Source organism: Camelus bactrianus, chromosome 15 (assembly GCF_048773025.1).
Source record: "Camelus bactrianus isolate YW-2024 breed Bactrian camel chromosome 15, ASM4877302v1, whole genome shotgun sequence".
NCBI lineage: Eukaryota > Metazoa > Chordata > Mammalia > Artiodactyla > Camelidae > Camelus > Camelus bactrianus.
The window spans coordinates 29,310,378-29,319,147 of NC_133553.1; positions in this window are offsets into that span (position 1 = coordinate 29,310,378).

The window sequence follows — 8,770 nt, forward strand, 5'->3', positions numbered from 1 at the left end:
TCTTCGGGGACGACCCACACTCTGTCTATGGAGTGTGTACCTACTTTTACTTTAGCCTGAGTTCCCAACTCCCAAAACTTGTGGCCTTTTTCTTGCCTTACACTCTATGCAGTATGTATCTCTCTAAATAAATCTGCCTTTACTCAAAAAAAAAAAAAAAAAGAAAAAAGAAAAGAAAATGTTAAGTGATTCCAACTGTTAAATAGGTCATAAACAGACCCCACGAAGAGGAAACATTGCTAATAAACATACAATAAAAAAGTTCAACATGGATATTTATTAAATAATGAAATTTAAATAATGAGGTAACATCTTTACCTACTAAATTACCTTCCCAAACCTAAAAATAAAGGCGGGGAGTTGGGGGGACTCCAAGTGCTGGTGAGGAGAAGTAGAACTCCTGAGTAGCACCCGGGGCTTTGTAAGCTGAAATGGCTCTTAGGAAGCAATGTGGCAGGTGCCATGTATCAAGAGCCTAGAACACCTAACCCAGTAAATCCACTTCTCGGCATCCATCAGAAAATAGTGCAAATTATGGAAAGAGTCATAATAACTAGCCCCTATTTATTGACACTAACAATACACTGGACACCACGCTAAGCACTTAAAGCACTGAATCCTCATAATTCTACAAGACAGGCACTAAAGACACGCAGCAATACACAAAACATTTTAAGAGGAGTGAAAAGGAGGATTTATACTTGTATAGGATTGCGATTATATAAGATATGTATATAAAGATATGTAAGTTATATATAAAGATACATTAAAAAAAAATATATATATATATAAACGACCAGATGTGCAGTCATAAAACTATTAATTGAACTGGTGGAATTGTGGGCAATTTTCTTTCTCTTTTCTCCAAAATATATATAAAGTGGTAACATTACTTTTATAATAAAGATATAAATATATATATATATATACATATATATATATATATATATATTTTAATGGGGAACGAAGGACAGAAAGTAACCTTTCCTCTACATTTCAGTTGGAGAAATTCTCAAAGATCATTCCTATCTTGGGCTCCATAAGCAATGGAGAAGTTAGAAAAGGTTCAGAATAATGTAATAAACAATTACAAATAATAGTTTGCCAGTAATAATCAAGATTTTTTTTTTAAACCTAAAGGCCAGGAGTGAATGGATTATATCTTTCAGTGCATGAAGATTTATATGAAACAAATGAACACCAACACTTCTCTGTGTTCTTGGAAGGTCAAGAAAGATGAAAAGGATAATAACAAAGAAGGAAAAATCCCAGTTCAGCATAAGGATATATGTATTAGTGAAAACTCTGGAATAGGTTACCAAGATCCTTGTGAAGGTCTTCTCTAATTAAACCTCAATAATATATTTTATAATGTAATTGCATGCATTGTCTCATTTTATCCTCTCAACTACCCTAAAAGGCATAGGACATCATCTTCACTCTTTAAAAGGAAACAATCTCAAAAAGATCGCAAAAAAGACTTGTGCAGTAATAGTTATGCCCCGGGTGTTCTCCATACACTATCACATTTACTGTTCAGCAAACCCTGCAGAGGATGGTTATCCTGGCTGCACAGGTGAGACCACATGAAGCAGACAGTCAGTCTAAGGCATATCAGAATTCAGATCCCACTCAGTGGGACTCCAGAGAGGCTGTGCTACAGCAGACCTCCTTTCCAAGTCTGCCTGGAGATGTGCAGCTTTTATGGCTCCAAGACGAAGCCTCCTTCCTCCTCCCCAAGCTACCTCAGAAAGAAAACAGAAAACTCTGTGAATATGACAGACATTCAGCTCTGTGTTAGACACAGTCCTCTTTAGAAGGAATTTTTGAAATGCCTGGTAAGAGTCTCAATAACAGACTGGCTTCCTCCACTGAAGGCTTTGGCTTTACACAGGAAACTTGGGTCTGGCAGAAGGAAAGGGTCCACTGACTAAGATATTGCTGCTTCCTCCCGCAAGCCTTCACTCTGCAATGAGCTCCTAAGGAGTTCTTGCTGACCACAACCCCGGTCAGGGAGAGTAAAGGAAAAGGGGGAGAACAGCATGAGCACTGGCTGCACGATCCTCAGTTCCAAAGGGCATGCCATGACCTTGGCACCCAAGGAGGTAGAAGGTTAATTTTCCCACCTGGGTCAAAGAGCTGACTGAAATGAGGACCCAATTCCAAGAAGTCTGCCTTTTCCACATGATGGCAAAAATTAAACATCCAAAAATCTGTGTTCAACTTCCCGGATTTATAATCCATGTGCTCTGCTGCTCTCTGTGTTAACACTTGGCGGGCCACTTGGGTTCTTTCCTCATGAAAGATGAGCACAGCCTTTGAGCGGATCACACTAGGTCAATAAGACTATGATCTTTGCAGGCAAGGGCCACGTCCTCTTATCCTCCCCTACAGGGCACCTCACCCTGATGAGCAGTGGCAGCCAAATTACTCAAACTCTATTGGCAGCATGAAAAATGTTTTGAGTTATGAAAAGTATAAAGGCAAGGTCACAATTTTGTGCACTGCTTTAGTCATCCCTGTTGTCTACAGATGACTAAAGAAGCAACTTTTTGTTAAAGGGTTTTTACTTACTGCATGTATAGAATTCAGCCATTCTCGGAGAAGCTAGCCACTGCTAGTGCCAACCTGTGCACACCGGGACCCATCTGCACTATCTCCTCAGGGCTTTGGCCCTGGGGCCTTTGAGTTCCTGCTAGTAAAAATAAGTCTCTAAAGCTCTTCAGTTCACCCCAACATTCTCCAGTACCTCTCTATAGCCACTGCCCTATTTTCAGGCCTTATCACTCCTCCTTCGTTGTTGCTACAGCCTCTTTTTTATGTTATTTTTTTTAAATAACAGCTTTATTGACATATCACATATGATAAAATTGACCCTTTAAAGAGCACAACTCAGTGGTCTTTAGAATATTCACAGGGTTGAGCAACCACCATTATCTAACTGCAGAACACTTTCATCATCTCAAAAAGAAACCAATATTCATTAGCAATCATTCTCTATTTCCCCCAACCCAGCACATGGCAACCACAAATCTACTTCCTGTTTCTACGGATTTACCTATTAGGACATTTCATACAAATCGTATTACAGGATATGTGGTCTTTTGTTTCTGGCTTCTTTCACTTACCATAGTGTTCTCAAGATTCACCCCTGCTGGAGTACTGACCAGCACTTCATTCCTTTTTATGGCCAAATGATATTCCATTGAATGAGATACATTTTGTTTAATTCTTCAGTTGATGGACATTTGGGTTCCTTCCTCATTCTAACCACTAAGAATAATGCTGCTATAAACAACTGTATACAAGGTTTTGAGATTAAATGAATTTGGGAAATGCTGGGAAACAAGGTTAAATTTGAACTTCTGTGTCAAAAACAGACTAACAATCATTCCAATTTTACTGAAGTGAATACACAAAGCAGTGTTTTCTGAACTTATTTGGCCACAAATTATCCCCACCCCCCAAATCTAGGAAACGTTTCTTCTCTTCTAACTTATGACCCAAGTTCAAACAGTTACATGGGATTCTAGGGTCAGTACGTTCTACCCCTCATCTTTGAAAGAAGCACATCAGAAAGGAAAGGTAATATTGTGAAATATTCAGAAGCAAATTTAGAATTCTCAAAATATTGAAGGAAAAATTGATACATTTTTATATGGTAGCAAAGGAATAAGATCAGTGTTCTTTGAAATTAACAAAATCCTTTTTCTGACTACAGCAAATAAGCTTCACTGCAATTTTCTAAGTTCCAAAAAGACTTCAGCATCTCCTATACTGCAATATATATATTAAAAGAAAAACAACTGAAAAAGTGAAATAATGGCAAAACAACCATTCTACACAACAACTATAATACTCAACCCACATTTCCAATGATAGTTGCAAAAGTGTGACCTGATAATTTCTGGAAAAGACTCTCGGGCATTTTGTACTTTATTAATCTTGAAGAACATGACAATCTTCTCAACACGTAAGCTGCAACACGTAACAGAGAAATTAATCACTTGTCCCATCAATATTTAAAATTCAAAAACTTTCACATTAATTCCAGTATTATTATTAGAATATATTAAGACATAAAAATATTCTAATTTCTGTTTAGATTACCATTTGTGGTAATAGTGAGACAAAGATTCATCCAATTCCTGCTATAAAATCTTGAGCACATCTGGAAAAGAAAAGAGTTTTTGATGATCTTTTGCTTTTTTGTCTCTATAGATATACATTTAAGCTCAAACAATGTGGAAATTAAGTGTAAAGAAACATTCCAAAGATGTGAAACTAATTTCTTACAGTGTGATAGGCAATTACTCCTTTCTCTGCTACAAATTCCATTTAAAACAACTTTATTAAAGAAATTTCTTTTTTAAACTGTCATTAACTACAGAACTGACAGCTTACTGATGTTTCCTTTAAATATGTGAAGTAATTTGAGACTTCCCACTACAAATAACTTTTATTTCAGAAACATATTAAGTATAATGTTACTTGAGGATTGTCACATTTCTTTTTTAAAAGGACATTCTGTTTGCAAAGTCTTGTTAAAACACTTCGCACTTATTAAAATGCTAAAATAGAAATTTGTAATTAATTTCCAACACTTTCTCAAGGAACTTTAAGCTATAAGCAAAGAAACTATACAGAATGTTTAGAAATAATGCTATCTCCTATCAAAATTAATTTTGCTTTGTTGTCATAATGAGAACATTAGAAAAGCTCTGTACTCTATGCACAGAGCTGTAGACATATGACTCAGGCTATTTGTGTTTGGTTTTTTTTTATTATTATTAATAGTTCCATAGTTTCTTAAGCCTGTCGTTTTGCTGGTGGCTCTCAAGTTCCTGCGACAATATACAATTTTGGAGCAAAGCTTACTGATTTACCACTTGCAAAACCAGAAATCCCGGAGCACTTAATAACTTATCAGAGATCAAATATATTAAACTGTACCTGACATTGGACCTTTTAAAAAAACCTGTTCTACCTAAGAAATCTCAAACTCTGTGCTCTGCCCAAAGTCTCCAACCAGTACATTCACATGGCTCCTCTCATCGATTTGCTCTTTGGTTTTATACAGACATTCAGTCCCCAGATCCTTTCCATTGTCTTCCAATTTAGTAACCCCACTCTGGTTTTATTTCCATTCATACCCAGGAATGGAATTCTTCTCCCAAAAGTTATCTCAACTCCCTAACATTCTGGTCCTTCAGTTGGACCAACAATCCTAATTATAGTCCTATCCAACTATCATCCTCCTCTGAGGTTTCATCTGGGGAGATACCTGCAAGGGGGAGAAACCCACATTCACACAGGCTGGCACCACTATAATACACGGCCCCAGCCCCCACCTGTGCCCTTACCTTATTCTCATCTGTTCCTGGAGAGCTCCCTTCTCTCTTTCCATCAGTGACTTCTAAACCTTCACCACTTCTCCTTAAATTTCTTACTTAGAACCCCTCACTCTTATCAGAAAAGCACACCTTTTCATCAAAATAACTAATGCAGAGGATGGTGGCAAGTGACAGTACAGTTTTTTAAATCTTCCTGAATTGACCATTAAAAACAGAGAAACCAGGCTGAAACATGCAGACTCGTGGATAATATCTAAAACAAAACTAAATAACAAGGAATCGCCAGACTCCAAATCCCAAGCGAGTTGGATCAAACCACTAACCCCGTATGAGACTGTGGTACACGTGTGAGAACAAAAGAAGAGGAAAGTTATTGCACCTAATGAAAGTAAGAACCATCCCCCCACCGCCACAGAAAAAGCTCAGGTAGGTGGGGCGTGAGGGGGTTCCTCAGAGCACCTGATGCAGAAGTGTCCTGTACCTTCTAGTTCTGTGATACGTACGAGCCTTGTGAATTAGCAAAGCTAATCTGCCAAGGCCCCATTTCAGGACCAAGCACTGTAGTAAGACAAAACTACTAGGGACAGAATCTAAATTGAACAGCAGAGGGACAAAAGAAGAATTCAGATAAAAGTTCTGGAAGGGAACAAAGTAAGGAGATTTCAGAAAATAAGCAGTCATATACTTACAAACACTTCACAAAAATAACAGGAGAGAGAGCTCTAGAGCCATAAAATTCAGGCTTCCTTGTAAAAGTTCAAGGAAAGTAATTTCATATAAATACGAGGAATAAAAGGATTGAGGGAAAATCCCAGATAAATATATTACAAAGAAAAACTTTAAAGAAAGCTACCCCTTCAAGCAATAAAGGCCCTCCAGAAAAACATGCCCACACAAACATGAAAACTATAACCTACTATTTCAAAACAAGCAAAAGGACAAAAATAGCAATAGAAGAATGAAAGAACAATATAAGCCAAAATTAGAAAAACTCACAAAGGATGTGAAATAACTCAGAAAGAATTAGAAAAAAAATCATGTTAGAAATGTACACTAAAGTAGAAAGAACTTAAGAGTTAATAAAAAAAACAGATAATGCCTTAAGACAAATAGAACAGGGAAAAAGGCAGGAAATTTTTTTAAGTAACAAAATAAATGAAGAAACTCCTGGTTCTGGATAGGACTGAGTAAGCATACTACACTCTCTCTCTCCCACTGATTACAACTAAAAGTCCTGGACAGCAGACATAAAGCAATATAGTTAATTGCCAAGGGCTCTGAAAGCTAAATAAAGCATGTGAACTCAGTAGGAAACTCAAAATTCAAACAATGACCCACAAAGTGGTTGAGTTCCCTAGTTTGTCTTTTATTGCTCATATCCCCCAACTTATATTCTAGGGCAGCCAGAATCCCAGAAGAAAAATGCTCTCCCTACACCCTCCAGACCCAAACCCAGGTGAGCCCCAGTAATGAATCAGCCTCCTCATGGTAGTAGTGACAGTGAAAACAGGTGTAACCCTAAAGATTCTTTTCTGCCTTTCTAGAAAGACAACCAGGAGAGGGGGTTCTTGGGAAACTGACAGTGTGAGAGAAGATCACAGAGTAGGGGGCTGGAGAATCAAGCCCTTTAAATTACTGTATGAGTTCCTGACTTGCACATGCATAGAACTGACCAGGGTCAACAGAGCAAGAGCTGTGAGATCCAAACCATGATGGAGACCACCCCCATGTCTTGCTAGATTGGCCCATATGGAGAGTTGTATTAGTTTCCTATGGCTGCTGTAAAAAAATTACTGCATTTAAACAGAAATTAACACAAAATTATAAATTGACTATACTTCAATTTTTCAAAAATTACTATGTTTTAGTGGCTTAGGACAACACAAATGTATTATCTTATGATTCTGGAGGTGAGAAGTCTAAAATGGGTCTTATGGGCCAAAATCGGGTGTCAACAGACCTGTCTTCCTTCCTGGAGCTCTAGGAAAGACTTTTTTTTTTCTTTGCCTTTTCTAGCTTCTAGGGGCTGCTCGCATTCCTTGGCTCAGCCCCGCTTCCTCTGCCTTCAAAGCATATCACTCCAACCTCTGCTTCTGTCAGCACATCTTTTCCCGACTCTGATCTTACCACCTCCCTCTTATAAGTGCCCATGTGATTACACTGGGCCCAGTCAGATAATCCAGGATAATCTCCCCATTTCATAATCTGTAATCATATCTGCAGAGTCCCTTTTACAATAGATACATTGAAAAAGAATATTAAACATGTTTAAATAATCCAAAAGACTCCAAGAAGGGGGAAATATAGAGGTATAAAAAACAGAGGACCGACAGAAAACATATAATAAAATGATAGAGTTAAATCCAAACACATCAATAATTACATTAAACGTAAACCACTTGACACCCATTAAGATGGCTGCCATCCAAAACACACACACACACACACTCAGCAACAGCAACAACAAAACAAAAACAAAACAAGTGTTGGTGAGGATGGGGAGAAATTAGAAACTCTGTGCACTGCTGGTGAAATGTAAAATCGTGTGACCATGATTATAAACAGTAGGGTGTTTCATCAAACAATTAAAAATAGAATTACCATGTATGATCCAGCAATTCCTCTTCTAGGTACATATACAAAAGAATTGAAAGCAGAGACTCAAAGAAATATTTGTACAGCCACATTCATAGCATTATTCATAATAGCCAAAAGGTAGAAGAAACTCAAGTGCCCATTAATGGAATTTTCTTTAAATGGTATATACATAAAATGGAACAGTATTCAACCTCAAAAAGGAAGGAAATTCTGACATATGCTATAACATGGATGAAACTTGAGGACATTATGCTAAGTGAAATAAGCCAGTCACAAAAGGACAAATTCAGTAAGATTCCACTTACATAAGGTACTCAGTCATATTCATAGAGATAACGTAGAATGGTGGTTGCCAGAGGCTGCTGGGAGGAGGGAATAGGGAGCTGTTCTTTACTAAGTACAGAGCTTCAGTTCTGTAAGTAAGAGTTCTTGAGATGGATACTGGTGATGGCTGTACAACAATGTCAATGTAGTTAATCCCTAAATGAACTGTACATTTAAAAATGGTTAAGATGGTAAATTTTATGTTGTGTATATCTTACCACAACTCTTTAAAAATTACATTAAATGTAAATAATCTAAACACCCCATTTTAGTTTTTAAAGACTAAAAATATCCAGGTTTCTTTCTAAAAGAAGCCCACATAAAACATAACAATACAGAGAAATTAAAAGTAATACAGACATGGTTATGAGAATGAAAAGACAAGCCACAGACTGAGAAAATATTTGTAAAATACATATCTGATAAAGGACTAGTATCCAAAGTATACAAAGAACCTTAAAACTCAACAGGAAGAAAACAAACAATCCAAATGA